The sequence below is a fragment of the Megascapheus bottae genome, chromosome 19, assembly GCF_031878675.1.
Source record: "Megascapheus bottae isolate mThoBot1 chromosome 19, mThoBot2.hap1, whole genome shotgun sequence".
NCBI classification, from domain to species: domain Eukaryota; kingdom Metazoa; phylum Chordata; class Mammalia; order Rodentia; family Geomyidae; genus Megascapheus; species Megascapheus bottae.
The window spans coordinates 41,177,372-41,201,201 of NC_143527.1; the positions used below are offsets into that span (position 1 = coordinate 41,177,372).

Here is a 23,830-nt window from a genome sequence, read left to right on the forward strand (position 1 = left end):
GCTTTTGTATCCTTTGACATTGTCCTTTAGAACATCTGTTCTGGCCTTGGTTTTTATCTTGGCAAATAACTTTTCTGTTCCTCTAATTAATTCTGAGTCACAGCAACGGATTCACTTAACATGACAACTGATCAGCTGATCTCTTGTGTTCTCTTGTGATAGATCTTCAGCAAAGCTACTAGCCAACAGACTTTTACTCTCCATCGCTGTCCAGTCAGTCCACTGGGAAAGTAGCAAGGGTTGGATCAGGATTCCATCCTATACTGAGAAATTCTTAGCTTGCTGTTTTTCTGAGGATGAGCGGTAGCTTTAGTTATCCCTACCAGAGCCATATTGGTGACCCACCAGAGAGAGGACACAACTGCATGCTACTTTATGCCTGGACTCCAATGCATCTGTGCTTATGGAAAGTCCAGAACTGACTTTCTGCTTCTTTTGCAGCTCTTCTGCTTCTCACCTGTTCATCTTGGCACAGTAGAATAGATGCATTTCCTGTGAAGGAATCAGCTCAAAGAGCAACCTTCCTCCCTGCCTCTCCAATTTTCACTGAACCTGAACCCCTTGTCATTCAGAAGGAAGTATTTTATTCACCTGGATGTTACCTGATGGTGACTTCAACTCTGCCCTTCCAGCTCTCTGGAATAATCCTGGCATTTGACTAAGCAGGCAAAATCCCATTCCTCAATCTGTCCAGGAAAAGTCTTGGTTTTCAAAATATAGACAACTGAATGCAATAGTTCTGGGCATGGTCAAAAGAATGAATGACTGCTGCCTTCTTTGGTTATGCCCCCAAATCATGGATCTCATACCATATAGGATAGAGCAATGTTCTTCAACTGGGGTTCTACCACTCCAATAGATATTTTAGAAATGTGCAGAGGTATTTGTCAGAATCACAAAGGTGTAGGAGAGGGGTTCCTAACTGATGAGTATGGGAGTGGCTGATAAGGACACTTTATGAGATGTAGCCTGATATCTGCTTTATTGTGAATGCCTACACTATTTCCCAGTTGCATGACATTGTATTGACTTTTTGATCTATTTTTAATTATTATATGTGAATTGTGTTTGACAAAGCTAAGGGATTATGTTATAAAATACTAGCTATATTAATGAAGCTTTGTCTGATAAAACTGGAAACAAATTCCTAAGCACAAGGCTATCATTAAACAGACACAGGTGGCTGGATGAAAACTCTAAGCCCGACCTATCACTCAATATGTACTTCTAGTAAAGCCCATTTAGGGCAATACTATCACATACCAAACGTAAAGGGAATAACTTTTGGTAATGGAACATTTAATTTGTACTAGGCACTGTACTTTCAGTATATTGTATCTAATGTAGCATTTTTATTTTTGGTCAATCATGGGGCTTGAACTTTGGGCCTGGACGCTGTCCCTGAGCTTCTCAACTCAAGGCTACCACTCTACCTTTTGAGCCACTGTACCACTTCTGGTTTTCTGGTGGTTAATTGGAGATAATGTTTTGTGGTCAATCTTCTGTGCTCAGGCTAACTTTGAACCACGATCCTAAGATCTCAGCCTCCTGAGTAGCTAAGATTACAGGCATGAGCCACCAGTGCACAGTTAGAATGTAGTATTATTTAGTATTATTAAAGGAAATTGGGGGGGGTATAACTTGCGGTTATACCTTTTGTAGGTGATTTGACACAAATCTATCAAATCCTAAGGCCAGTGACTTTGTCAGCAGCAAAAATGGATGTAACTTAAAACTAAAGAAGCAAAGAAGTCAGTAAGAAGGGGAAACAGAGATAAAACTGAGTCCAGTGAAGTTGACAAGAGAGATTAATGACAATAATTTTTACCTCATACTTGTTAACCTACAAAAATGTCAAGAAAAGATGATAATAAAGTCCTATAGACAAAGTATGTACCTCATTTCAATTATTTATTAATGGAAGAATGAGCCACTGCTTAGGACATAGTGCTAAGATGAAATATTTTATGACCTGAAAACTCGAGTTGCTCATGATGCATGGCCATCTGTGATGGTTTCTCTTACCCTACTTCACAGCTCTGGAAGAAGCTCAGCCTATATGTTTGGCATGAAGACCTGGTCGTGCCAACAAAAACAGAGAGGAGCGCCTAACAATTGCATCTATGACAGTGCGAAGACTCTGTGGAAGAGCACTTGGCTCGAGTCTGTAAGCTCATTACTGGGCTTGTGAAGACCACTCCAGAGCCCTTCCAGTGGACACAGCCAAGTCACACAGAACTGAGAATCCACGCTGCATCATTTCTCTGGAAGAAATGAGGCAAAACACAGCCATATTTTGGAGACAGTTTAATTTCCAACTCAAATACAATCTAATTAAAAATACATTTCTGGAAGCCAGACATGGTAGTTAACACTGCAATCCTAGCACTGCGAGGCTAAAATTGAAAGACAGTTTGAGACAGGGGTGGCATAAGTTTCAGAAGTTATGGAGTGACAATCAATCTCCAAAACAAATAAATAAAAGGTCTCAAAACGCCCCCGAGAAAAAAAGTTCTTTCTGCTCCTGAAATAATTGTACTTAATTCTAATCATTAGGCATACACATACCTGTCTCCACACCTCTGTAAATTTCATAATGACAAAGAGTAGCCTCCATCACAAAATTCACCTCATAGGCTCTGTGACAGCCTTGCAAATCTAGCTATAGGACTATACAACTCCCATATGCCTTAAAACCCAGACAGGATCTCCCACAATGTCACACACCAGCATCACACCAAGGCACCTTGTCTCTAGGAGAGCTGTATCAAGGCACCGTCTTGAGGGGGACCCTTCCTATTGGAGCCTGAGGTGCTTGGGGTACTATGTGAACCAAGCTGCAGCCCCCAAAGACCCAAGATTCAGTTACCACCCAGGGCTTACAAATCAAGGGTATTGGGGTCCTAGGGAAAGACAGAGGCAGACCTAGACAGGAAGAGGTGATTCCGGATCAGAATGCCAGGTGAGAGAAGCTTCACACCAGAGGGCCATTTGAGAAAACAAAGCCTCCAGTCTCAGTGGAAAGCCTGATTACTGACTGATCTGCTTACAAGCTGCCTTCATCCAGGCAGCCTGGGAAGCTCAACCACACCCCAGGGGTGCTTGGAGGTCAGAGAACAATCTGAGATCAGGGTATTCTGGATCAGCTGCCACAGTGTTTGGGTTGGAGAGTGCCACCGGAGGCTGATAAGGAGAGGTAAAAGAGGTTTTAAGCACGCTAAGGGCTCCTGGCAAGAGCTAGAGAAGCAGTGAAAGAAGCCCAGAATTGAATAACCCTACCCAGAAGCAGTGAGAGGTTTCCTTGCCTGAAGGACATTCAAGAAACAAGATACTGACCTCTGCTGGTGGAGAGCTCAGATTGCAGAAGCTGCAGTTCTTTACAAGCAGCCTAAAACCAGGCAAGCCTAGGGACCCAGAGATCCTCAGGGCTTTGGGAAGCAAGGAGCAGTCTGTAGACAGACAGAATGGCCCCCAAGAGGCAGGAGCTTAGAAGCAGGGAGGCTGAGATTGGAGTTCTTGCTTCAAAGTGGGATGAGAATTCCACTTACCAGTCCTGAGACTCCACAACACCCCAGTCAGCCTTTTCATGGGCTGACAAACTCCTGGGTGGGCTGTGGGCGTCCAAGACCAACCGAGCAACAGAAGCATTCAGTTCTCCTGCACAGAGGAAACACAACAGGAGGATCTGTTCAGAAAGTGAGAGATTGCCATAAACTAAAAAGTGCTGAGTAAAACCAGGGCCAGTGATTCACACCTGCAATCCTAGATACTCAGGAGGCTGAGATCTAAGGAGCATGGTTCAAAGACAGCAAGGCATGAAAACCCACGAGACTCTTATCTCCAAACACGAAAAAAGCCAGAAGTGGAGCTGTGGCTTAAGTGGTAAAGGGCTACTAGCCTCAAGACTGGCACAAAAATCCCAGGCCCTCAAACCCCAGGACACACACACACACACACACACACACACACACACGAACAGAGCAGGAACTATGGTGGCTTCCACTAACAACAAAAGGAGCTTCTAAGCGGGAAGTAACACTGAAGTGAATCACTGACACCCTCACTCTCTATTCTACATCCAGAATATAATGAAAAGTAATTAGGAAATGATACATTAAATCCATCCATTTCAAAGATTATGTTCATTGTAAATCATAGACATATATCAATAAAGTATCCTATTAGATTTTTTAAAATAAGACACTTATAAGAAATCAAATTTTAGGAACATAGACATAAACGGTGGTACTCAATAGCAAATATGGTGAAAATAAACTAGACAACTTGTAGGGAGTGAGATTTGGGAGAGAATAAAGGAAGGAATAACATTGTTCACAGAGAATATACTAATTGCCTGACTTATAAACCGTAATTCCTCTGTACCTAACATTATCTTTATAATAACAATAAAAAGAATATATGTACAAGGAGCAGAAGAGAAGAGGAGATAATAAAGGAGGAAGAAGAGGAGGAAGAGGAGGAGAAAGAAAAGAGGACTGTGCGCACGGGAGAGAAAGAGAGAGAGAGAGAGAGAGAGAGAGAGAGAGAGAGAGAGAGAGAGAGAGAGAGAGAGTAGGGGGGGAACAGGAGGAAGAGGAAGAAGTATTAAAGGCATCTTCTCCAATACTAGAGAAGGCATTGATGTATGGCATTGATTCCTAGAGCTGGTCTGTCTATTATTTAGAATAATAATCTAGGAATGTATGTTTGATACAACATTCACAGTTTCATAGCTTTAGTTTATAACACAATGTTTATAATAAATGAAACAATAACAAAATAAAAATATATAGGCATAGGTTAGAAGAGAAAGCATGGGAAAGAATAGACTGCTTAAACATGAAAAGAAAACTGAAGTGGCTGTTAATGTCAAAAGAATTAGACTTCAGAAGCAGGAATATTGTAAAAGATAAAAGGGACATTTTTAAAGCAAATTACACAAAGGGACTGATTTATAAAAAGATATTATGATCATAAATTTATGTGCATCTAATAGCAGATCTTCAAAATACATAAGTAAAACCTGAGAGAACTGGAACTAAAACCAGATAAACATACAATTAGAGTAGAACATCAGACAGAAGATGGCAAGGATAGGGAGACGTGAATAGTCTTATTAACCAACTTAACCTAAGTGACTGATATTTATAGACTAGTCTACCCCAAACAACAATGCAATAATTTCAAATGCATAGAACATTCTTCAGATAGCGAATACCAAGGATAATGAATTGAATGTCAGGAAATATAAGATAAAAAAACCATACATAGCCAGGAGCTGGTGGGTTATTCTTGTAATCCTAGCTACTCGGGAGACTGACAACTGAGGATCATGGTTCAAAACCAGCTCAGGAAAGAAATTCTTCTCTGCACTAAACCACTAAAAAAAAAAAAATACAAAAGTGGAGCTGCGGCTTATGTGGTAGGGCACTAGCCTTGAACACAAAAGCTCAAGGACAATACCCAAACCCAGAATTCAGCAGAAAGAGAGTGGAGCGGGAGAAAAGAAAGAAAGAAAGAAAAAAAAGAGAGGGGAGAGAAATCATATATTATTTATTAGTTCTTTGAGCACAAGAAATCAAATGAGAGATCACTAACAGAATAATATCTGAGAAAAACTCCCAAATACTTGCAAAAGAAAAAACACAAATTCATGTAGCCATATCAAGGAGGAAGTTGCTAAGTCAATTAGAATAGATTTTAAATGAAATAAAAATTTAAATACAACTTGGAGAAATTTGTAAGATGTAAGAGAAGCATTTAGATGAACATTTATGCGATACATTTTTATATTGAAAAAAGAAAGGACTTGTATAAATTATCCAAGCTTCTACTTTAGAACAAAAAAGGAAATAGAAAATAAAAGACAATCAAACTTAAATCAACTAAAAAATACATTAAAGATCAGAGCACAATTTGATAAAAAAAATTAAGAGCAAAAAAGTAAAAATAAATCATTAAAATAGAAAGTAAACCAAAAGAGAAAAGAAAAAGGTTGAGAATCAAAAATCTGGGATAACAATCAAATTGAAATTTCTGAAGCAATGGTGTTCTTATCAAGGAAAGACCCACACTACTCCTGTTGAGGATTGAAAAAAGTTTTTTAAAAAGTCTATAATTTAAGCCAGGCACAGTGGCTCACGCCAGTAATCCTAGCTAGTCAGGAGGCTGAGATCTGAGGGTAAAGGTTCAAAGGCAGCCTGGGCATAAAAGGACCTGAGACTCTTATCTCTAACTAATCCCTAGAAAACGGGAAGTAGGGCTTGGCTCAAGGGTAGGGTAGTATCCTTGAGCTGAAGAGCTCAGGGTCAGCACCCATGACCCACCAAAAAAAAAAAATCTATAATTTAAAAAGGTTTTTCAGGTCCGGGAGGATAGCCTAGTGGTAGGGTGCTTGCCTAGCATGCACAAAGCGCTGGGTTCGATTCCTCGGTACCATATACACAAGAAAAAGCCAGAAGTGCTGCTGTTGCTCTAGTGGCAGAGCGCTAGCCTGCCAAGGACCATGCCTAGGCCCTGAGTTTAATCTCCAGGACTGGCAAAAACAAAAACATAACCAAAAATAATAAAAAGGTTTAAAGGTTTAAAAATGAATTAAAAATCTATAATTACTATAGACAAGAAAAGAATAAGAAAATCTTAAATGAAGTATTATAGTAGATACATTTTTATATTTTTGCTCAGTATTTTTAGGGATGAATTTGTGTTGTGAGTAACAATGGTTAATTGGCCCATGGTAAAATGATACCTCCCTTTGTGAACATATTACAGTTTATTGTGTTGTTTTCTATAAACTGGGTTTTGGGGAAAGCATTATAAACAGAGCTGCTTTGAATACTCTTTGGTCTGTTATTTGGTGTGTAAGCACACTCAGTGCTACAAGATACACACCACAGAATGATGGTTGCTGAATATCCTATATTCAGTGTCAGCGATAGTAGTTTTCCAAATTGATGACGAATTTAAACTTCAACTATTAGTTCACAAGAATTACATTTGCTCTATATTACATGGAATACAGAAGGTGTTCCTTAAGATGTTTGATGGTACTGTACCCTTGATTTCCTCGCACATTGATGGAGGTGAAGAAAATATATAGCCACATTTCTGCTTTTTAGAGAAAAGACTATATAACACACACACACGATGGCTTTTTTAAAAATTAATTTTTATGTACAGAGGGGTTGAAGTTTCAGTGGCTCATGACTATGACCCTAGTTGCCAGTCTAGGCAGGAAGATATGTGAGACTCTTATCACCAATTAATTACCCAAAATCTACAGCAGAGCTGTGGCTCAAGTGGTAAAGTGCTAGCCCTAAGCAAACACAGCTCATTGATAGCATCCAGGCCTTGAATTAAAGCCTCACGACTCTTTCTCTCTCTCTCACTTTCTCTCTCTCTCTCTCTCTCTCTCTCCTCTCTCTCTCTCTCTCTCACTCTCTCTCTCTCTCTCTCTCTCTCTCTCTCTCTCTCTCTCTCTCTCTCTCTCTCTCTCTCTCACACACACACACACACACACACATAAATGGTGCAACATAAAATTTATCATCTGAATCTTTTTTTTTCCAGTCCTGGGGCTTGAACTCAGGGGCTGAGCACTGTCCTTGGGCTTTCTCAAAGTTAGAGCTCTACACTTGAGCCACAGCACCACTTTCAGCTTTTACTATGTATGTGATACCATGAACTTGAACCTGGATCTAGGCAAGTATTCTATCACTTGGCCAAACTTCGGCATTGAATCCTTTCTTTAAAGGATAGTTTGAGAGAGTCTTACTATGAAGCCCAGGCTAGCTTTGAATTTGATATTATCAAAGTTGTCCTTAAACTCTAATTATCTTGGTTTGGCTTCCAGAATGTTAGGATCATTTTACCCATTTGTAACTCTACAACTCACTAGTATTAATCACCCTCATAATGCCATGCAGCCACCACCAGTATCCCTCTTAATCGTTTAATTATCATTCTCCAAAACAACTCTGTACATATTAAACAATGCCTAATAACCTCTCCCCTGATACCCACATTCATCCATTCTTTGTATAATGATAGCTTAGTCAAAACTTCCAAATAAAAACTGCACTACAGGACAAAACTACTTTGTTAACTTGTACTTTTCCCTTTCACTTTAACTGTCTTTGAAACAGTATTCTCACTTTATCCTTCTTAAGAATCAAAAATACATACATACATACATACATACATACATACATACATACATACATACATACATACATGTGTGTGTGTGTGTGTATGTGTGTGTGCCAATCCTGGAGCTTGAACTCAGGGGCCTGGATACTACTCCTAATCTCAAAGTAAACATTCTACTACTTGAGCCACAGTTCCACTTCTGCTTTTTTAAAGTGGTTAATTAGAGATAAGTCTAATGAACTTTCCTCCTCAGACTGGCATTGGACTGTGATCATCAGATCTCAGCCTCCTGAGTAACTAGATTACAAGCCTAAGCCACCAAAGCCCAGCAAGGGTCAGACATGTTTTTGGAAGACTCTGGATTCGTTTTGCTTGCCATAATGTTGCTGGTGTGCAAGCATGTTGCTTTTTGCTGTTGCCATTTAGGTAGCAGACTATTTCCTAACTTAGAGGCGAGTTGAATAACTCCACTGCACAACTATGATGCACTGGGTGGGATGAGTTTTGCCAGAGACTCTCAGCATTGCTCTAAATGTATCGTCCAGCCAGAGAGAGCTCCTCCACATTTGCATGCCTTTTCGGCCTCTCCAGCAAATTGAAGATAATGAAAACGAATGGTAGAATGTTAGACATCATCTTTGTGGTGAAACATGGAGAACCTGCTCATCCGTTGTGATCATTATCTAGGGCAAGTTCTTTTGATATTCCCTTATAAGTGAACAAGACATTCAACTTTCCAATGACCTTCCACCCAGCTAAAGAATGTTATCCCCTCCCCCTCAGGGCACAGCACCCACTGAATAGGAAGAAGCGCGCTAAGGGTGGTAACTCATCTCACAAAAGGGTGCTGTCAGTTCACATTCTGAGCACTGTATATTTTTCCCCAGCAAAATCAGAATGTACACTAGAAAGAACCTTATGAGATCTTATAATCTGTCATTTCAGGAAAACTCCCCAAAGTAGCCGTAGTAACACAGAGCCCATTGGCCCTCAGTTATCTTTCCAAAAGGGCAAGTTGGCATCTTCTACAATAGATAGTTTAGTATTGCAGTAAAGACCTTTAGTAAAGACCTTCCCTGCCTTAAAATCTTGCTGTTTAAGCTGCTCTATATCACAAAGCATTTTTCTTTAAGGGTAAAATTATAAATAATTTAGCTCTTGTGGTCAGATAGTCACTATTATAGCTGTTATGTTCAGCTACAGTATTCATTATAGGACTAAAGCACTTATAAATGATACAAAAATAAAAACTGTAATAAAATTATTATCATAAAACTTAATTTGCATTACAGCAAAGTGTAGGAAGGCAGATAGTAAGATTTTGGCCCATCATTCCTGCTTTCTTTATGAGTACTTGAGTGCTTTCCCTACTTAAACTTGAATTTGAAATGTCTTTACATTAAAAATTATCCTCTGTAGCCAGGTGTTGGTGGCTTGTGCCTATAATCTTAGCTGCCTGGGAAGCTGACATCTGAAGATTGCCGTTCAAAGCCAGCTTGGGCAGGAAAAGTCGGAGAGACTCTTATTTCCAATTAACCATCTAAAAGCCAAAAGTGGAGCTGTGGCTACAGTGATACAGTGATAGCCTTGAGCAAAAGAGTTCAGAGACAGCATCCAGGCCCCCAACTTCAAGTCCTAGTACCAACACACACACACACACACACACACACACACACACACACACACACACACACAGATAATATAATAATAATGATGATGTTGATTATCCTTTGCAGCAGAATGTCTGTGTCTATGAGTGATCACACATCCCAAACTCTTCACTCTTGCATGGTAGACTCCACCAGATCTCTGTTAGCCTGCGTGCTTTTGTGCCTATGACTTTTGCTAGTAGGTGAACACCATCCTGCCCCAAAAGCCTGAATCTCTCTTCCTGAATAAGGGTTTTATCTAGAACAAAGAAACCTATGTATGGGGTTGATACTCAGTAGAGAACACACTTGGACCACTGCAAGCAGAGAGGCCATGGATAAATGAGCCTTCCTTCCCAAGGGAGGTTTGTGAGCTAAGCTCCATGTGATCTTTTGGGGACTCTCCTTCCCATTTCACTTGTCAGGTTCTGAATTAAAAGCTCTTTTCCTCAAGATTATACTATACTCTCTGGAAGCAAGTTTCCACACACAGTCCACACTTCAACAGTGGACAGTTATGTTCTACCACCTTGAGGACTGAGAATGCACCTGAGTGTTCCTCTGAGATTCTTTCTTCTCTTTCCATGTATTTATTAGTGTGGAGTGGTAGTACCTCTTTTGCCTATTTTTATGGAGATAAATGTGATCAGGCATATAAAGTGCTGTGTATTGATTGCCATTCTCACTTCCTTCACAGTTTAAACAAGTCAACTGTAAAGAGCTGAGGGATAACCAAGAGCGATGTATACCTAGTTTCAGGCACTCAGAAGGCTCTTTATCCTTCTTATCTGTAAATATGGAAAGGCACTGATTGTCCAGAAGTATCATTATATTTAGAACACTGAGCCTCTGACATGTAGAAGCAGCAATAGAAACTCTGCTGAAAACTATCTTCTTAAACATAAGGATACCAAAGACTTCCAAATATTACTTTCCAATTTGCCCCCGTATGCATGGGAGAGTTCAATCTCACTCGTATTATAAAGTTCAGAAAACAATTGGTTGAGTTAGTGAGGGTTTGTGACTGTCTTCTCAAAGCAGACCTCATCATGTATGTCCAGTTCTTAAGTGACCCAGAGTGCCTTCTACATTATTAGGCATATTTGCAAAAGACTTTTTTTTTTTACTAATTCACCTACAAAGGAATAGATAGCACTACAACCATGTAAAATGTCTATCGCACAAATGACCTAGGGATGAGACTCTGAAGCACACACGTCAGTGCTGCTCAAATGTCCACAAAGATTTCAGGTTCTTTTTGTTCCTTCTTAGCAGAAGTTATACTTGTAATTTTCTCTCTTTAAAAGTATTATACTTTTTCTTTTCTCTTATCCTGGCAAGATAACATCAGTGCTTCCTCCCAAGCTTTCTATCTTTACTTCCTTTATTCTCAGTCTTTTGTGATACATACTTAGAATAAAGGTGGAGGCCGAGTGCTGGTAAGTAACAATGGTAGAGAAGACACCATTGTAAAGTCAGAGGTACAGAGTTGCACGAGTGGCCCCTCATGCTAGTGGGTTCACCAAGTAGAACCTCTCCATACTAACTTCATCTTTCAAAAAGAAATCCATTCTCTCTAATTTAGCAGAATTAAATAAAACTATTGTAATAGCTGCACTGTTTTGTAGAATTGTGTCTTGAACTGTTTGTAAACAACTGAAGCAGATTCTTGATAGAAACTGTGTACCAAAAGTAAGAAGTCATCAGAATGGTTAATTCACAGATGTAAGTGATTTAATAGAGATTTTTGTTGCTGTTATTGTTTCTTGTGGGGTTTTTGTTGTGTTGTGTTGTTTTGTTTTTGTTATGTTGTGTTGTTTTGTTTTTCCTGGGGCTGGAACTCAGGGCCTGAGCATTGTCCCTGAGCTATTTTGGTCAAGACTAGATACTTGAGTTACAGCTTCACTTCTGGATTTTTTGATGGTTAGTTGGATATTAAGAGTCTCACAACATTTCTTCTAAGGCTGGATTTGCCCCATAATCTTCAGCCCTCTGCTTCCTGAGGAGCTAGAATTACATGTGTGAACCACTATTGCTTGGCTAGAGATTTATATTAAACAAAGGTATGCTTCTATGGGCTTTGATGTGGAAAGGAAAGTGGGCCAGAAGAAAGAAAGAATATATTCTACATGGAAAATAACTACTTACAGAGCTTTATGAAATTTGGAAAGTTATATCAAGTTGCTTCAAAGTAGCAGGTTCATTCTGACACTGAAGAGCTGGGTGCCCTAAGTAGACTGTTTCATCTCTGCAGACCCTAGTTATCCCAATGATGAGTCAAATTCTAGTGGTGTCCTTTACCTCATTCACTTACCCATGGGAATCAATGAGCTAATGTATGCATTCAGTTATTTATCATCCCCAGTGAAAAGCCCATGAAGTTAAGTTGGGAGCAATGTGTCATTTGGTGAGTTCACTGTCCTCTGAACACTTTGTGCATCATGTCATCACAAGTCTGCCTAGTATAGGCCAATCACTGGACATGGCTTTCTGATGGAATTAATGTTAATTAGTGATAAAAATTATAATATAGAAAGTATTAGCATAGTTACTTATTGCCACTATCAAATATTATGTGTATTGTAGCTTTATATGACTGACAGGAAGTAGAGTTCTTTATGCTAGCATCATCCTCATCATTACATACACACAACCATTACATTACACTAATACATTATAACAACTACTAGAACATATGCAGAATATTGTGTGACTACACAATAGGATATATTCATCTCAACTCTAATCTTATGGGACCACCACCTTATATGTGGTCTAACATTGAAAGAATATTGTGTAGGAAATAGACAAAAGCAAAAGCAGATAAAGCAACGATATGCATTTAATAGGACTTTAAAGGAAAAAAAAACCCTTTGGATTTCCATTTTACATCTGGAAAATTAAAAAGGGATGGAAAAAAGTCACATGATGTTCCAAGAAGCACTAGGCAAAATTTGTCTTCGAGATGAAAATAGCGATGAGAAAAATGGGTTGTTGGATATCTGAGCTCATCACATCAGTTCCAATGACAGAAGCAACTATTGTAACCTCTAGTGAACAGAGGGGTCTTTAATTTAAAAGAAAAATTAATGTTAAAGTAGCAAGTTTTCCCTTTGTTAACTCTAAAGTGATTACCGATCAAAATATGCTTTAACTATTGCTGTAAATCATTATTTCCATTTATAATCTACATAGCTGTATTGGATCAGTGATTTGGTTTTCAAAACGTAATTTCACTAAAGAAAAACTTTGATAAAAGGGATGTTTAAAATAAATTAGGTATAAAACTCTTGGAGGAAAAGAGAAGAGGAGGGAGAGAGAGAGAAAGAGGAGAGAGAGAGAGAAAGAGAGAGAAAGAGAGAGAGAGAGAGAGAGAGAGAGAGAGAGAGAGAGAGAGAGAGAGAGAGAGAGAGAGAGAACCAAAACAGCCAGGTGCTGGTGGCTAATTCCTGTACTCCCAGCTGCTTGCTAAGGAATCTGAAATGTGAATATTACAGTTCAAAGCCAGCCATACACCTGGCAATATTTCTCAGTATTTCTGTATAGGAACCAATTACAAAGAAACCATTCTCATTTGTCTGACAGTAGATAAGAAGATCTTTGCTCTCCAGGGAATCCGGAGGGTTGACACAAGAGGAAGGTTTGTTTGCTGCATAGAGGGTCCAAAAAGACTACAAAAACACGGGCCTCTCTGGGTTCTACCTCTGAAACTTTACGTTTTAACCATCAAACATGTGCTACTCTTCACAGTAAAACAAGATGTGCAAATATATATATATATATATATATATTCATATACAAATGTGTGTGCATATATCTGCAAATGGAAATATACACTATATAGAAATACATGCATATATATATACATATGTACGTATAACTAAGAAAACCAGAAAACTAAGGAAATTAATTATAGGAGCATTTTTCTTTCTGCACATGGGATATTTCCTGAATTACTGCAAAAACAAATGAATAAGTGGCTATTTTCTATGTATCTGTGTCTAAAGAAGGTCAAACTAATCATGCATCCTATGCTACTTCGTCCAAATGAATTTTAAAAAGAATAGTCTTAGGATGAATCTAGTATAGGTGACAGAATTTTTTCTTTAATTTTTCAATATACACCACTCTTTTAAGTAAAAAATATATAACAGAAAGCTAGCAACTGGTTAATTCAAATAGGTGCATGAAAAAAATGCCAATCAATTATATTAAAATATAGAGGAATGTGTTTAGAAGTGATCCATTCTTTGCTCATTTTTTTAGAATAGCCTCCACCAAAAGTTCTCATTTCTCACCCTCCTTACTTTAGCCCTCTTATAAGTGCTTTCTTTCTGTGAAAGCCATTTGATGTTCTGAAGACTCAAAGAGCCTTGTCATGTCACTTTGAAACTCTCTTGAGATAATTTATGTCACTTTTAGGCAGTTGGGCTCTATCAATAGGAATTTGAAATCTCTCTCTCTCTCTCTCTCTCTCTCTCTCTCTCTCTCTCTCTCTCTCTCTCTCTCTCTCTCTCTGCAAATTATCATTTTCCTTAGTTCACAAGTACAACCTGAGTGCTTAAACTGGGCCTAGCATTTGAAAAATTCAAAGTAAAGTCCTCTCCCAAGAAACAGTGTGTTCCAATGAAAGAATCAACAGTCTATTTATTTTGGGATGAGGCATGACATTGGACAAGTAGTTAACTAGTGATTCGCACCTGTAATCCTAGAACCAGCCTGGGCAGGAAAGCCTGTGAGACTCTGATATCAAAGTAACCACCAAAACGTCAGAAGTGGAGCAGCAGCTCAAGTGACAGATCACTGGCCTTAAAAAAAAAAATTCAGGAACAGAGCCTTGGCCCTGAGTTCAATTTTTTTTTTTTTTGCCAGTCCTGGGCTTCAGCTCAGGGCCTGAGCACTGCCCTTGGACTTTCTCAAGGTTAGAGCTCTACCACTTGAGCCTCAGCACCACTTCTGGCTTTTTTCTATGTATGTGGCACCAAGGAATCGATCCTGGGTCTTCGTGCATGCTAGGCAAGCACTTTAACCACTAGGCCAAACTCCCGGCCCTGAGTTCAATTCTTAAGGAGAGAGAGAGAGAGAGAGAGAGAGAGAGAGAGAGAGAGAGAGAGAGAGAGAGAGAGAGAGAGAGAGAGAGAGAGAGAGAGAGAGGGAGAGAGGAGAGAGAGAGAGGAGAGAGAGAGAGAGAGAGAGAGAGAGAGAGAGAGAGAGAGAGAGAGAGAGAGAGAGAGAATCGTAAGTAACAAATGCAAACCTCAAAAAATGTAACTTAGAAATCCCTAATTTCTAGCTGTCTTTTTGCCAAGCTATGTATGATTTCTTCAGTCTTAGCATGACCTCAAAAGAAACTAATATTGCTAGAGTAACTGCTAAAGTGTTAACTGGTGTGCAATTTTTAGTTAATTACCAATACTGTTCATATCAGAAATCTAGCTTGTCTATGAACAAAACAATTGAGTAAAACTGTTCCTGTGTCCAACTATATTTGCACATTCTTTCCATAATCAAGTCCTACCAATTAGTTAATTTGGTTATATAAAGCTCTGATGTGAGACTACAAATGGGTTTTCAATAAAAATGGGTACAATGGCCATTTAGTATTTATTATTATTAGGCACTATGTTAATTCAGGCTTATTATTGAGGGTTCTGTTAAAGTGACCCAAAGGGCCAAAACACCATCATGGATCATGAATAAATTTGGAGGAGAGGTGAGATGCAGACCCTGTGACATTGAAGATTTGAAACTTGTGCCTGGAGGGTGTGGTGAGTTTGGAAACAGCTGGGAGCCTTGGTTTTCAAGGCAAGCATTCGGCATGCATTCACTGTATAATACTGGAGGTTTCTCTTGCCAATGCCCACATTTGAATAATTCAGAAATTGGAATTGGAAAAGGCCGTGTTCTGCTTTCCATAATTAATTTCAGTCTCCCATGCCCAAATAGTCTAATCTTCTCTTTCCTTTTCTGTTCCCGAGGAAGGAGAGAATAGAGAAACAGAAAGTGCCAGATGTCTGCTAATAACAGAAAATGTTGCTCAGATCCTTACCCTCAACACTTAACAATTTTTTTCAGATTCTATCCATTATAATTTCTTGGATGACCAAATAGAAACATAAATTCATTGTATCTCCACGCTGTTCACAATTCAGAAGTCAGGCTCTTGTTTCACATTTTTCCCCCAGTGGAAAAAGCTATGTAGACACAAGGAGTTCATTGTAAAGTAGAAACAATTTCACACAGAAAAATGGAGTGGCTATTGATAAGTGATAGTAAAAACTGAACAAGGTTGTGAGATTATTTCTGGTGTGTATCAGGACAGAAACTACCAAGTAATCTGAGTGAGAAAATTTTTGCAATGAATAATTATCATGGAATTGAACTAATGGAGATTTTGGGTGATTAGTGGGAGGGGATCTTTCTGGGTCACATTTCAATCCTTTCAGTTTTATTACTGTATCATATTGTATTGTCTTCATATCCTAAAGATGCTATGCCACAGATTCAACCAATTGTGGATCCAAATTGCTTTTTAAAATTATATCTGTAATGTGACGAGGTTTTATCTTACCATTCCCTAAACAGTATAATAATACAGACTTTACATTTCAGTGTATTTTATAAGCAATCTAGAGAAATATAAAGCATATAAAAGATGGTACATCGTTTAGGGCAAATACTGTATCATTCTACATAAGAGATTTGAGTGTTCTTCAATTTTGATATTCATAGGAGGTCCTGAAACCAGATATAGAATAGCAGTTATTAAAAAATTAGTGCAGCAAGTTTTACTTAAAAAAATAATAACCATCCAAGCACCTGTGCTTCATATTGATGTTAACCATTCAGCTATATCACTATAAATAACTCTTCGTATTAGAGGCCAGTTGGGGTGCCTCTGAGACTCTAATGAGTCTAACAAAAGGACTTAAAATTAATTCCACTCTACTTTCTCCCTTTTCATCTTCATATAGGTTTTATTCTTTCTCTCAGGCATTCAGAGCTGATCACTTCTTTTCAAATTTTAAATTATCCGCTAGTTTTCATCATGCTTTTCAGATCCATGCTATTTTGTTTCATTTTGCTTTATTTTTTTGACAGTCCTGGGATTTGTAGGCAAAGCTTCATGCTTGCTAAGCTGGTGCTTTCTAACTTGAGCCACATCTCCAGCCCTCAAATTCATACTGCAGGATTTAAATAGGGCTGATCTACAGAAACAATGAATACCACTTCAAGATGCATCGGTTTTAACACAGAACAAACATGGTCTCCTGAAATCAGACTTTTTGTGTTCCTGTTGCCTATCCTTCTTGCCTCCTGTCAAAGATGCCTGAATTTCTCCTGAATAAATGAAGTTGTCTAAAATGTAAGAAATATTAATGTACTTTGAGATACTTCTGCAATTTGTAAATGCAAAGCTCTGCTAAACATTAATAGAACTTGGCTGAGTTTGACATAAATTTGGACAGCTGGTGTCACACTGCCTGACATGGATAAAGTACACACACACACACACACACACACACACACACACACACACACACACACACACACAGGCAGAGTTCATCCATCTCCTGCACAGATCTGTGTCTCTACAGACACTTGGTATCTTCCATCACAGCCATTGGCTCGCTTAGGATGGCACTTTGCAGCCTGAGAGATGCTGGCTACTGCAGGAAATTATCCCCTGCACGTCGACAATGCTGGTTACAAGTATGATGACATAGGGGCTAGCCGCTAGCGTGGGAACTGGCACCACATTCTTTATTTCCTCTCTCTTGCTGTCTGCTCCTTCGGGCTGTGACTTCACTGAGCAGGCCCCAGCTGTGTGTTTCAGAATGAGACAAACTATGGTACTTGGAATTGCAGGTGAAAATAATATGTCTCTACCATCACCATAGCTCCTAATGGGACCGAAGGTACTTTCACTTGATCCTGTTGATCCTGTGGTTGGGTTAGGGTGTTTGTATGTGGAGGTTTGGGGCTGTATGGGAGCTTTGTTTTATTGGGTCAGTTTTGATGCCATTCTTGTAGGGAAATGCAGTCTAGCAAAGTCCCTACTGTTAGGGTCTTTGGCATTTATGCAGCTAGCTATGTATTCTCAAGTTGAATTCTAGCAAGGGGAATTGCATGAATTCTAGAAGGGGGAAGAATAGGGATGTGAAGTGTTTACTTACACTACTACACTGTTGGTGTATGGAAAGCAGTACGGCAGTTCCTCAAAAGACTAAACATAGAGCTCCCCTATGACCCAGCAATTCCACTACTTGGCATTTACCCAACCGTCCAGAAACAAGGACATACTAAATCCACTAGCACAACAATGTTCATTGCAGCACTATTTACCCTAGCGAAGACATGGAACCAACCTACATGCCCCTCAGTTGATGATTGGATCAACAAGATATGGTATTTATATACAATGGAAGTCTATGCTGCCATCAGAAAGAATGACATCACCCCATTTGTAAGGAAATAGAAAGACTTAGAAAAAATCATATTAAGTGAAGTAAGCCAGACTCAAAGGAACATAGGCTCAATGATTTCCCTTATTTGTCATAATCAGTAGAAACCTTGGGCTCTGCTGTCCCTTGGTTATCTCATATGGTTAAGTATTTTACCTTATTATCTGATATATTGTATATATGTTTATTTGGTTATTGAAATAGGATAGGGAAGGGGGAAAAACTAGATGAGGGGCAGGGTCAGGGGAGGGAAATGGAGACCAAAACATGAGAAAGGGTATCAATGTTTGTGAAGTAATGAACCTTCTATCTGGTGAATATAATGTAACCCTTCTATTAATTACAATAAATATGAAAAAATGAATTTTCCTTTTTTCCTTTAGCTCTTGAGTTTTCCTTTCTTTGCACTGTGGCTAAAGAAGATACTGTCTATCATTTCAATCTCTTACATTCTTGTTATCACTTGTTTTCTTACCCAAGAAAGTTCTGTCTTGGAAAAAAAATCACATTGGAAAAACTAGAATTACGTATCTTCTACCTAAATGCACCAGTTACTAATACCTGGCTACATTTGCATTTTTCTCATAGATCTACAGACACAGAACAATTATTTTGTTAAATCACTTTAACACACAATCATAGAACCATTGCATTCTTAATATTCCCTAAATTATCATGCATGTCCCTGACATACAAACAGATTAAATTGATAATAGAGAAAGAGATGGAGGTAAGAAAAGAAGGAAGGAAGGAAGGAAGGAAGGAAAGAAGGAAGGAAGGAAGGAAGGAAGGAAGGAGAAAGAAAGAAAGAAAGAAAGAAAGAAAGAAAGAAAGAAAGAAAGAAAGAAAGAAAGAAAGGAGAGAAGGAGGGATGGAGGGAAAGAGGGAGGGAGGGAGAGAAGAAGGGAGAGAAAGAGGGAGTGAGAGAGGGGAAAGAAAGAAAGACAGACAGGCAGGAGAGTGAGAGAGGGAGGGAGGGAGAGAGGGAGAGAGGGAGGGGAAAAAGAGAAGGAAATAAAGAATGAAAGAAAGAAAGAAAGAAAGAAAGAAAGAAAGAAAGAAAGAAAGAAAGGAAAGGATGGAGGGAAATGGAAAAATAAAGAAGTAGGCATCATCTGTCTTTACCTAGGCCATTTTTTTTCTCATTCTTTTATAGATACCATGCCTGCCAGTCTCCAGGCTTTAAATCCATACAAAAGCAGGGTGATTAAGACTAATGCTACAATGAACACAGGAATATAAATATGAATTTGACATGTTGATTTCAATTCTGTTGGATATGTACCCAGAAGTGGGATTTCCGGATCTTATGGCAGTTCTTTATTTTTTTTAAAACAATTTCCATAGTGTGTTCCCAAATACCTCTACCAGTTTCCATCCTCACTTACAGAGTCTAAGGATTCCCTTTTCTCTACATTTTCACTAACACATTATCTTTTATCTTTTTTAATAATAGCCAATCTAACAGGTGTTTGGTTAGGTTTTTTTCTGCATAATTCTCAGGCTCAGTAATAGTAAGCATTTTTTTTTTTTTTTTGCCAGTCCTGGGGCTTGAGCTCAGCACCTGAGCGCTGTCCTTGGATTTTCTCAAGGCTAGAGCTTTACTGCTTGAGCCTCACCACCACTTCCGGCTTTTTTCTATGTATGTGGAAATGAGGAATTGAACCCTGGTCTTCATGCATGCTAGGCAAAGCACTCTACCACTAGGCCAAACTCCCGGCCCCGATAGTAAGCATTTTTGCATGAATAACCTTTGCAAGGAAGGCATGTACACATCAGCAGTTTTACATAGCTGGGCCCTGAGTGAACAATGGGAAGGAGGAAACATTCATTAATTCTGCTTTGCAGTAAAACAGTCACAGTCATATCATCATAACAATAAAAGCCTGTGGGCTCTCAATACTCTCTAGCCTTGGAGCAGAGCATGGTGCTTCTGAGTGTGTAGCAGAGAGACTTTCCCACTGCTGAGGGACAGGAAGCAGAGAGAAGCAGACAGCTCTGGGCCAGGAACAAGATGCATCCTCCAAAGACACACCTGGCAGCCTTCTTCCTCCAAGAGACAGCAAGTCCTAATGTTCCCAGAGTCTCCCCAAACAGTGCCACCATCTGAGAAACCCAGTCTTTAACACATGAGCCTGTGCGGACAATTCCATATCCAAACCATAACATGATCTCTGCCTTAAAAAAAAAAAAGACTCTTTTCTTGGGGCTGAGAGTTTGGCCTAGTGGTAGAGTGCTTGCCTAGCATGCACGAAGACCCTGGTTCGATACCTCAGTACAACATACATAGAAAATATACCAGAAGTGGTGCTGTGGCTCAAGTGGTAGAACTCTAGCCTTGAGAAAACCCAAGGACAGTGCTCAGGCCCTGAGCGAAAGCCCAGGACTGGCAAAAAAAAAAAAAAAAAAAAAAAAAAAAGACTTTTCTTGCTATTGTGCTATTGCATTGATAAAGTTTCGTATACATGTATATATGTGTGTGGATATGTAAGAGGATATATTTGAATAAGAAACCTCATCAGATCTATGGCTTGCAGACATTTTCTCCCCTCTGTGGGCTGTCTCTTCATTTTATTAGTTGATTCCTTTACTGTGTACAAATATTCTTTTTTTGATTTGATATAATTCCATCTGTTTATTTTTTTTTATTTTGGTACCTGTGGTTTTGAAGAAGTATCCAAAACCTGATTGCCAAGATCAATGTTGTGGCACTTTTTTCTCTGTGCTTTCTTCAAGTAGCTTTATTGTTTTAAGTCCCATGTTTAACAACTTAAAGCTCATGGTATGAAATAAGGATTCAATTTTCTTTTTCTGCAGCATGTCAGGTGGAATATTACTCATTCTTGAAAAAGTAGTAAATTCTGTGATAAGTAGCAGTATAGACGAGCCTGGGGGACATTATGCTAAGAGAAATAAGCAGAGCACAGAAGACCAAATAACAGGTGAACCCACCTATGTGTAGAACCTAAAAACTCTGAGCTCTTCAAAGAAGAACAGAATGTTGCTAGGTGAGTTAGGGATCATTTTCCCTAGCTTCTAGGAAGATGAAGCTCCAGGATCTTGAGTCTCAAAATAAACCAATAAACAAACAACAACGACAGGAAGAGGAAAAACTCTGCAGAAACATGGTACCAGAAGCTAGAGGGAGGAAATGGATACCTTTGTTATCAGTGTCTGAAGTTTGAGATAGATAGGAGGAAGAAAACTCATGAGAGACTGTGCAGCAGGAGGGATATGGTCAATACTAATGGTCATATCTTTTGAAATAACTTGGAGAATAAATTTCAAATGACTCCTTGTAGAAAAAAGGAGAATCAAATGAGATAGCAACTGTGTTCCCTTGACTTAATCATTGTACATGGCATCCATATATTGAAAAATCATGTTGACCATGGGAAGGTGTACAGGTACGTTTTGCCAACCAAAACATAATAATTACTAAAAATGTTAAAGCAGGGGTAGTAGAGAATGCCAAGCTATTTTCCTGCAGAAAACTGTAGGGAAACACAGCAAGCTAGTGTTTAAAACATCTTCCAAGACATCTTAACCATTTTGATATGTGTCACTCAGTGGGTATGTATCTAATTCCAGAATACTTTTGTTCATCAGTGGTGATGGCTGCCTCCGCTCCTCACCCAGGGATCACTTGTCCCTTTCTTTGAAATGGGGTATCCTCTAAATTCACAGGCAAATATCACTCCCAAATTCACATTTAGGTAGAATCAAAGTTCAGTAGAACAGAACACAAATTAATATTAGAGCTTCCTTGGTTTCATTTTTTTTTTGCCAGTCTTGGACTTGAGCTCAGGGCCTGAACACTGTCTTTGGACTTTGAAAGCTAGAGCTCTACTACTTGAGCCTCAGCACCACTTCCGGCTTTTTTTCGATGTTTGTGGAACAGAGGAATCAAACCCCGGTCTTCATGCATGCTAGGCAAGCACTCTACCACTAGGCCAAACTCCTGGCCACCTTGTTTTCTTTTTTTTTCTTTAAAATACTATGGATTAAGTTAAAACATTTCAAGCTCTTATTTTCTCAATCAATAACTTTTGGTCAGCTTGTATCCATCATTCAAGAAGTGAATTCAATTATTTCTGAATGAAATCAATTCTGTTTTCTTAATGTATTTCCCTTCTCAGTCTCACTCTGAAATTGGAGGCTGACTGGCTCACACTTTGATGGCAGACTGCCTGGTTTGACCAATTTGGGCAAAAATCAAGAGCAAATCATTCTGATGCAGAGCTTCAGACTTCAAATAACACTTGAAAGAAAAGTAAATTTGGATGTTTTGCATGACAGCTGGATAAGAAGGGGCCTCCTTTTCTTGGCCCACTTCCTACCACCAGTCTGTGATGTTCTTTGAGTTATGTTTCTGTGAGTGTAGCCCCAAACATCTTTTAATTTTTCTCAGAGACATATGAAATGCCACACTCAGTCAGCTCTTACCAGGAGTATCATGATGTTGGTTTCGTTTGTTAAATCATATTGGCCATGTTGAATCAGAGCACAAAACAAATACAGATTTTATAAATCATTTATCCAAGGAAAAAGCAAAGGTGGATAACCAAGGCTTGCATGAAAAAAAATACATGACTCAGAGAAAGTTTCATATTAAACCTCATAAAAGCCTATACATATTACCTGTCAATCAGAACAATTTATAATTAAAAATTTTAAAAGCAGTTTTGCCTGCCTTGCTGCTGGGTTTGGGGCACAGCCCCACAAATACCAGGCAGTGGGATAGATGTTTTCCCTGGTTCCACGAGAACACGAGCTTATCCAGGGCCAGGAAGTTCAAGTTCACTGTTTCATATGATCTACTTAGGTATAAGAGATTTTCCTAGGTGCTGTTATTTTTAAAAATATAAATTAGTAATCTTGCATGCAGAACCAATTCTTTTTGCTTTGTGAATTTTTAATTTACTTTTTTATTGTCAAGGTGATTACAGAGGGGTTACAGTTACATACGTAAAGTAGTGAGTACATTTGGTGAACATTGTTAGCTCCTCACTTGTTTTTCCCAAGAACCAACTTTCTAATGTGCTGGTCCTGGGACTTGAACTCAGGGCCTGAACACTGTCCTTGGGCTTTCTCAAGGTTAGAGAGCTCTACCACTTGAGCCACAGCACCACTTCCGGATTTTTCTATGTATGTGGTACAGAGGAATTGAACCCAGGTCTTCATGCATTCTAGGCAAGCACTCTACCACTAGGTCAATCTCCCAGCCCCTTCCTTAGATTTTTACTTTAGGCTCGTGCTTTACCACTTAAGCTATAGATTCACTTTTGGCTTTTTGGTGTTTAATTGGTGGTAAGAGTTTTGTGGTCTTTCTGGGTTGGTTTCAAACTGTGATCCTCAGATCTGAGCCTCCTGAGTAGCTAGGATTATAGGCATGAGTCATCAATACCTGACTGACAGATCCAATTACAATGTCTTAAAAATATAAGCTTGACATTACAGAAGTTACAAGGGCAATAGGCCACTGTGTCATTCAATTTACTGAGTGAGAGCCAATGCTAATCTTTACAATTGTACAGCATATTACTACTGAACAGCCACTTTTAGACA

The 23,830-nt window shown here is 39.0% G+C and overlaps 1 long non-coding RNA gene across 1 annotated transcript in view; it reads right to left on the minus strand.

The window, feature by feature from the left end:
• LOC150049898 (uncharacterized) overlaps positions 1-23,830 on the minus strand; it is a 76,313-nt gene that overhangs the window by 17,916 nt on the left and 34,567 nt on the right. Inside the window, exon 3 of the long non-coding RNA XR_016538839.1 lies at positions 3,549-3,657. This is a non-coding gene — a long non-coding RNA (uncharacterized LOC150049898). The remainder of the gene's footprint in view (positions 1-3,548; positions 3,658-23,830) is intronic.